At 43.1% G+C, this 7,256-nt stretch overlaps 1 pseudogene across 1 annotated transcript; it reads left to right on the top strand.

Annotated features, from left to right (window-relative positions):
- Window positions 1-2,635: 2,635 nt before the first annotated feature.
- Window positions 2,636-3,632, top strand: LOC311222477 (neuropeptides B/W receptor type 1-like; annotated as a pseudogene). Its single transcript has one exon. The product of its transcript is annotated as a neuropeptides B/W receptor type 1-like (transcript).
- Window positions 3,633-7,256: the final 3,624 nt, after the last annotated feature.

The following is a 7,256-nucleotide window of genomic DNA, read 5'->3' on the forward strand; positions in this document are numbered from 1 at the left end:
AGTTCCCTGGACTGTCTCCCTTTTTCTGCAGGAGAGTATGACATGTCTCTTGTCGTCATCAAGGGTCTCCTCCAGTCACCACAAGTAGAGACACAGATTTTATTTACTTAGGCTACCTTTCATATTACTGCAATAAGCACACACCGTGGCTGACATCCTCCAAAAACATTTCTACAAAGAAAAATTTCTGCCTGTCTAGAGTACCAAAAAGTGTATCATAGACCCTGTGTTGGTGCTATTATGATGTTACTCAGCATTTGTGTTCTGTTTTGTTTGAACTCTGCTATGGCTGATCTTAAAACAGAGCTGAACTATTAAGAAAAGTTTTAGTAGACTTCAGTAAGAATTGCTATTTCAGCAGTATTTCTGAAGAAAAACGAAACAAAACAGTTCTGAAATAACACAGGAGGATCAAGAAGCTTCTCCAGAGAAGTGTGTGAGTAGTGAAAAATAAGTGAATCAGTTTACCCATGATTAAATTTACATTTTGCAATTGGGACTATTTAGGTAGATAAAAAGGGAAAGAAAGGGCTTGTGGTATGATCCACACTACACCACTGGAAATTAAAGGCTAAAAAAAGATGTTCAACTGGAGTTTTGACCACACCCAGCATTAATAATGCGATTATTATGTAAAGTTTTCCAAGCTATATACACTTTACACAACTATGCCTATGTCTTTGAGCTGGAAAAATGTGACTCAGGTGCTAGCTTTTAGGAAACTTCATAGTAAAGGTGAGTTTATACTTTCACAAGCCAGAAAAATAAAGTATGCAGAAAAGGGATCAAAACACCATGGTTAATCTGCAACACAGTTTTTACATCATTCTTATGGGAGCACATAAGGGTGGGAACACCTTTCCTTCGCAAATGTAAAGGAAGCCAAGAATCACAGATCCTTCATTGATGTACCATGAAGTATCATTTGCTATATTTTGTAGCTACCAGTAATAAATAATTAAAAAAGAAAGACAGACAGACATAACCACAATGAAGAAAAACTAATTTTCTCTGGTTACTTTTTAATACATTTACTAATTAATTCCTTTGCTTGAATTTTCGTATTTGTGAAATCCTGGTAACATAGGTAATTGTGCAGCAGGATGTGGGACAGTCAGAGCAAAGAACTGAGTTTCTCTCTTACTCTGTGGTGTGAGCTCAGAGGTATTGAAGAGTTTTGCCAGATTACTTGCAAAAGGAAGCATGCATTACATTATTAACAGCTTAATACCTGTAACCAGTAGTGTTGATAACACTATGAAAAACATTGTTTTCACTTCTGATTTAAGAGACACAAAATGTTATCAAATGTACTACAAGCCCATGGATTTGAAGCAAAACCAATAAAACTGAAGCCAGATAGAAAGGTAAATATTTTTTTTTTTTTTTTTTTTAAAAAAAAAGCATGTGGAGACTTTTTTTTTTTAAAAAAAAAAAAAAAAAGGTAAATTAGGAGCTCAGAATTACCCTCTACAAAAGACTGCCTCCCACGGGATTATATTCAGGTCTGTCATTATCCCAAGGTGAAGGAGGGGAAGTACAGAGGTATAAGAACTCCTGTTGGCGCACCTTGCTTGGGCTTGGCAGTGTGTTTCGGGGTGCTATGTGCCATGCCACCTGACAGCTACGTGTTGCCCCCACACATCTCCACAGGCCCCCCTGGGGACCTGGTGGTGGATTCCATGCTCCCAGACCCAGCATACCAAGCAGATGCTGTCTGCAGCTCGGATTTCTCCCACCTTTGCTGCACTGCAACCCTCCGCAGCTGTTGAGAGGCGATTTTACTAGGGGTAATTGCACAAAACTCTTCTGTCCTGCGGTACAGCTCTAGCTCCTGAATTTTGAACCCTCCTCTCTGCAGTTACTGTGGCCTCTCTGTTGTTCCCTAAAGCGAGGTGGGCACGCATTTAGCTCCTGGCTGTGCTTAGGATCAAGCTGAGATGTGTCATCAGTGATGCCTGCCCGCAGCCAAACCTGCTCCCGCAGTCGGACCCAGGGGTCCCCCCAGCCAGCTGGGAAAGGTCAGTGTGCTTGCTCTTCCTCACCTTTCAAAGTGCTCAGCCTCACTGGGAGGGGGTAGGTTGACTTATTTTTGAGCCCAGGCAAGTCTGTGGGTCAGCCCCCCCCGAGCCTACCCCAGCTCTGGAGGGGGGGTTCTGCTTCCCTCTCTCATCCCCAAGCATCCTAAAGGCACTGGACCCTGCCTCAGGCTCAAGGCTTGGTGAGCTGCCATGAGCTTGGTAAGGGACATGGGGGGGCTGGGGAGTCCCCATGTGGAGTTAGTTCAGTGGTCACCTTAGGGGAGTGTGGGGCTGTGAGCTATTCCCTCTCCCCCTGCTCCCATCTCCAGTCCTGTCAACCCCATGGATCCCACCAGCACTGGTGGTGGGCAAGAGCAGCTGGTGGGGACCATTCCTGCTGTGAGGGGACCATGGGAGCCTCAGCTGAGCCCATGGTGATATCCTGCTGCTCCCAGCAGGTCCCCAGTGGCAGGAGGCACACGGTAGCTGAAAGGAGGACATTGGTGGTTGGATGCTCTGGAGGAGATAAGTTTGAGAATAACCAGGATCCATGCCTTTCCCCCCTCTTCCAAGTCCTCTTCGCCACCAGTGGGCCTGGCCCCTCTGCTGTGGCCATGGAAAACTCCTCACTTCCAGAGCTCAATTCCTCATGTGCACCTGGGCACACAGACTGCACAGGGAGAGGGGATGAGGGGCTGAATATGCCCCCCTCCCCTGCTGAGCTCCAGCTTCTACATCACGGTGCCTGTCATCTACTCCATCATCTGTGCTGTGGGGCTGACAGGTAACACTGCTGTCATCTATGTAATCCTCAAAGCCCCAAAGATGAAGACAGTCACCAACATCTTTATCCTCAACTTAGCCATTGCTGACGAGCTCTTTACCTTGGTGCTGCCCATCAACATTGCTGACTACTTGCTCCTGCAGTGGCCCTTTGGAGAGTTCATGTGCAAGCTCATCATCTCAATAGACCAGTACAACATCTTCTCCAGCATCTACTTCCTTACCATCATGAGCCTTGACCACTACCTTGTTGCGGTGGCCACCACCAAGCCCAGGAAGATGTCTTACCGCACCTACCAAGCGGTCAAGATCGTGAGCCTCTGCATCTGGTCCTTCGTCACAGTTATCATCCTGCCCTTCACTGTATTTGCTAAGATACACAAGGAGCAGGGGCGCTCCCAGTGTGTCTTTGTGTTCCCCCACCCTGAGAGCATGTGGTGGAAAGGCAGTCGGATCTACACCTTTATCTTAGGCTTTGCTATCCCAGTATCCACCATCTGCATCCTCTACACCATCATGTTGTGCAGATTGAGATGAGTGCATCTCCACAGCAATGCCAAAGCCCTGGACAAAGCCAAAAAGAAAGTGACACAGGTGGTGGCTGTCATTCTGGCTGTGTGCCTGTTCTACTGGACACCCTATCACCTTAGCTCAGTGGTGGCCCTCACCATAGACATCCCACAAACTCCTCTGATCATTGGGATTTCCTACTTCATCGCTAGCTTGAGTTATACTAACAGCTGCTTTAACCCTTTCCTGTATGCCTTTCTAGATGACAGTTTCTAGAGGAGCTTTCGCAAACTGATGGACTGCAGAACCACCTCATAGAGCTAACACCATTCCCTCTCACGTCCTTGCACCGTCATCTGCTCCTCCTGGGTGACTCAGGAGCTCAGAGGCTGCTTATGCTCCGTCTACTGTGTGATGGTCCACAGTGCCTCAGGTTGTCTCACTACTCAAACACAAACTGGGGACAGATGGGTCATTCTTAACTCTCCTGTGCCCATTGCCTCAGCATTGCTCTCCATCTCTTTCACTAATGCTTTTTCATCCTTCTCTCTAACGTGCTTTATGTCCTAGGGCTGTAGCTCACAGAGCTGCAGCAGATCCCTTTTCCATTTAACAGGGTACTGCTTGGTGAGCTCATACCACATGATTGTCTCTGTTAATAGAAACTTGTAAAGCCAAATAAAAGGTGTGTTGTTGGGTCTCTTGCTTAATGATTCCTCAGCCTCCTTCATATCCGTAGAAACTGCTTGCCAAAAGTCTCACAAACTTAACAATATTGAAAAAGGCACAGATTGAAAGGATAGGCAATATACCAAGGCACCAGGTAAGGAGCAAACCAAGGCGTTGAGCTCATTTTGTGTCACAGACTATTCAAAAGTAGTCAAAATCCCTGAGAACAGGCAAGAAGGACTCAGCTTGGTTTAAAGGAAGACCAGTACCTCACTGGTGAATAAAATACCAGGGGGTTTAGTACAATTTGGTGTGGAAAGCTAAAATGCGTAGTTTGTGTCTATAATTTGTAAAATGTTAAGTTTCTTTGCACCAGAATTGGTGTTTGCCTATAAACATATGAAGTATAATAAATTAGTCTCCTTCTGGCACACTTCCTCTCCCGCCCCAGAAAACAGAATCAAAAGTTATTTTTGATATGAGATAGCCTTTGGAGTTTGAAAGGGAACTGCTGAAATGTAGGGAAGACTTATTCCATACAAATGATAAACACTATGTGCAGCTTTTAAGTTATTTCTAACAGAAAGGGGGAGGGAGGAGAGGAGAGAGAATCAGTGAGAATTTCACTTGCATTCACGTGTCCACACATAGCATGGGAAGGCTTTTTCCTCTTTTGTCCTCTGTTAGCCCTCCAAGGAAAACAAACTGGAATGCTGTAAAAATGCTTGCAATCTTAGTATTTATCATCTTGGTGGTCTTGTTCTTTGCTGTAGCAGGGTAATATTTTGTTATGTATTTGCCCCTCCACTGAGTACAGAGATGTAGGGAAATGCAGTTAAAGAACGGCATTTCCACTTACACAGGAAGGGAAGATGGGTTTCAGGAGGTGCATAAGGATTCATGTGTCACATGCTCAGATTTGCAGATTCTTCCTGAAAGTCCTTGTACTAGTTCCCTTCCCACTGCTGCAATCTAATGCTCTGTTATCAACACATGGAGAGCATCTTTCACCATATCCTTCCAAAGAGAACCCAAATAAGAATTTTACTTGTAGATAGCAGCAATACAGCAGATTTTCAGTTATACAAACCCCAATACATTATAACATCATGTAGCTGTGTTAATGGTTAAATTATTTCTGTGTGAGTCACTAATGTTCTGTGAGGCAGCCGGTGCCAATTTCAACACCCATTCCAGCTGTAGTGGAAATGGAAGGATTACTTTGCAGGACAATGATGTCTAATTCTGCTTCACTAAAGTCAGTGGGTAGCATGTGACTGACTTGCATCAGTCACAGAAGCTGTCCTTTGTAAGAGCAAGTCCAAAAAGCATTGAGGACTCATTTCTACACATGTACAAAAGCATGCCGCAGGAACTAGTGTCCCACTTCATCTTGCTTCTTGAAAGAAAAAATAATTAGCTTTTCCCACCAGCTGCCTGTTGTTTCAGCTAGGCTTTTACGTTGTACTGATGTTTCTCTTTGGTCAGTCACTTGCTGTGCAGAAAGGTTTCATGTTCCTGTCTGATGCACTTTCTGGCATTTTTCTCTGCACAGGCCAAGTTGCAAGGTAGGTCCCCATTTAGGCTGCTAGTCAATACACACATCACCTCTCCTGTATCTTTAAGTCATCAGATGTGCAACATTACTTCTCTAAACTCTGCATACAGTTCTGAAACTAAACAGCATTAAAGGACAAGAGATTTTTTCCAAGATTACTGTGTTTTCATTGGTATCCTTCCCTGGATATCAAGAATGAAAGTAAAATACTTTTTTTTTTAAAAAACAAACAAACAAACAATCACTTTGAATAGTAGCACAGATTTGAGCATTGCTCCTGATACTGATGCTGTTACACAGGTACATTTGTCTTATCACCTACTGGGACTTGTCTTTATCTTAGAAATGTTACTGACATTTGAGTAGTTTTATAGAGTACTTCTGCAAAACCTGGTCTCTAGCTATATACCAGATGCATCTCTGAGATGCTCAATTGATGATAACCATAGGTTATAAGGACAATCTGATTTGTATTTCATTTTTATCTAGTTTTGAATCTCAAAATATTGTGTTCCTGAACAATATAATCCATTTCAAGATTTAAAAAAATAAAACGAAAACTTTTACACTACATCAATGTTTCTTTAAAGAAGGATAATATACTAAGTATGAGGAAAGGCATGCTGTAAAAGAAAATTCTCTTTGTCTTCAATTCCTGTTGCCCATTGGGGAAATATGGCAAGTACCATATTTTACTAAATTTCTCTTACCACCTATGTTAAACACTACCCTTCCATATCTTCCTTCTCATTCTGAAGTCCCACCATACCTGTTCTTCATAGTAGGATGACTATATGAAGAAGACTTCAGTGTTTGCCCAAATGCCCAGAGTTTTCCCACAGCATCTAATTGCAGAGATGGCTAAGACTCAACAACAGCTCAGCTGTGATGAGGGTGCTCCACTCAAATTCCCGTGGGGCAGGACTTCCCCACACTTGGCTGGGCTGTCTTCAGTGTACATGACATGTCTGCAAGGTGGGACTGGACCCTGTCCTTACCCTGCTTCAGGTACTGCAGTTTGACAGCTACTAATAAGAAAGGTGAGACTGAACAGCATGGAAAATGCTGAAAGCTAAGTAAGGCCTCCTCTGCCTGGAGAAACTTCAGCATTAAAACAAACAATACATATTTTTCTTTTCTTGTTCCACCTTTTAGTATAGGAAACAGAACATTCTTGGTCCAAATATGACCAAACCTAGAAAGATAGGGAGAGGTTAGATCTTCAGCTCTGCTGGTCAGCAAGGGCAACTTGGTGCTCTTTAAAAGAGAAACTTTGACTCCCTCAGAAGCAGTAGAGGATAATATCTCAGCAAAACTTGCACTCCCATAAACCTCTATACTTCCTTTCTAGAGGAGGGATTTATCCTCCTGTTCAGCCTATGTTTAACAAGCTATAAGGACATTCAGTGGCGTCACATCTTGAGACACTATAGTTGCTGTAAAGATGTATTAATGAAAATGAGTAAGCTAAAAAATAAATCAATTTATCACAATCACAGCACAAGTTTTCTGTGTGACCTGCTGTGGATACTGCAGGTAATACAGACTTTCAGGAGAAAAAGCAGAGAAAAAGTACAGCCAATATAAAATAATAAAATACAATTAAGAATTTTAAAAAGGCAGACTTCTTTCACTATACTGAAGGGGAAATGAGAGAATTTGCAGCCAGGTCATCACTATCCTGTGATATATCACCAGTATATCCTGATACAAAA

The sequence above is a fragment of the Netta rufina genome (genome assembly GCF_964035555.1).
Source record: "Netta rufina genome assembly, chromosome: 2".
NCBI lineage: Eukaryota > Metazoa > Chordata > Aves > Anseriformes > Anatidae > Netta > Netta rufina.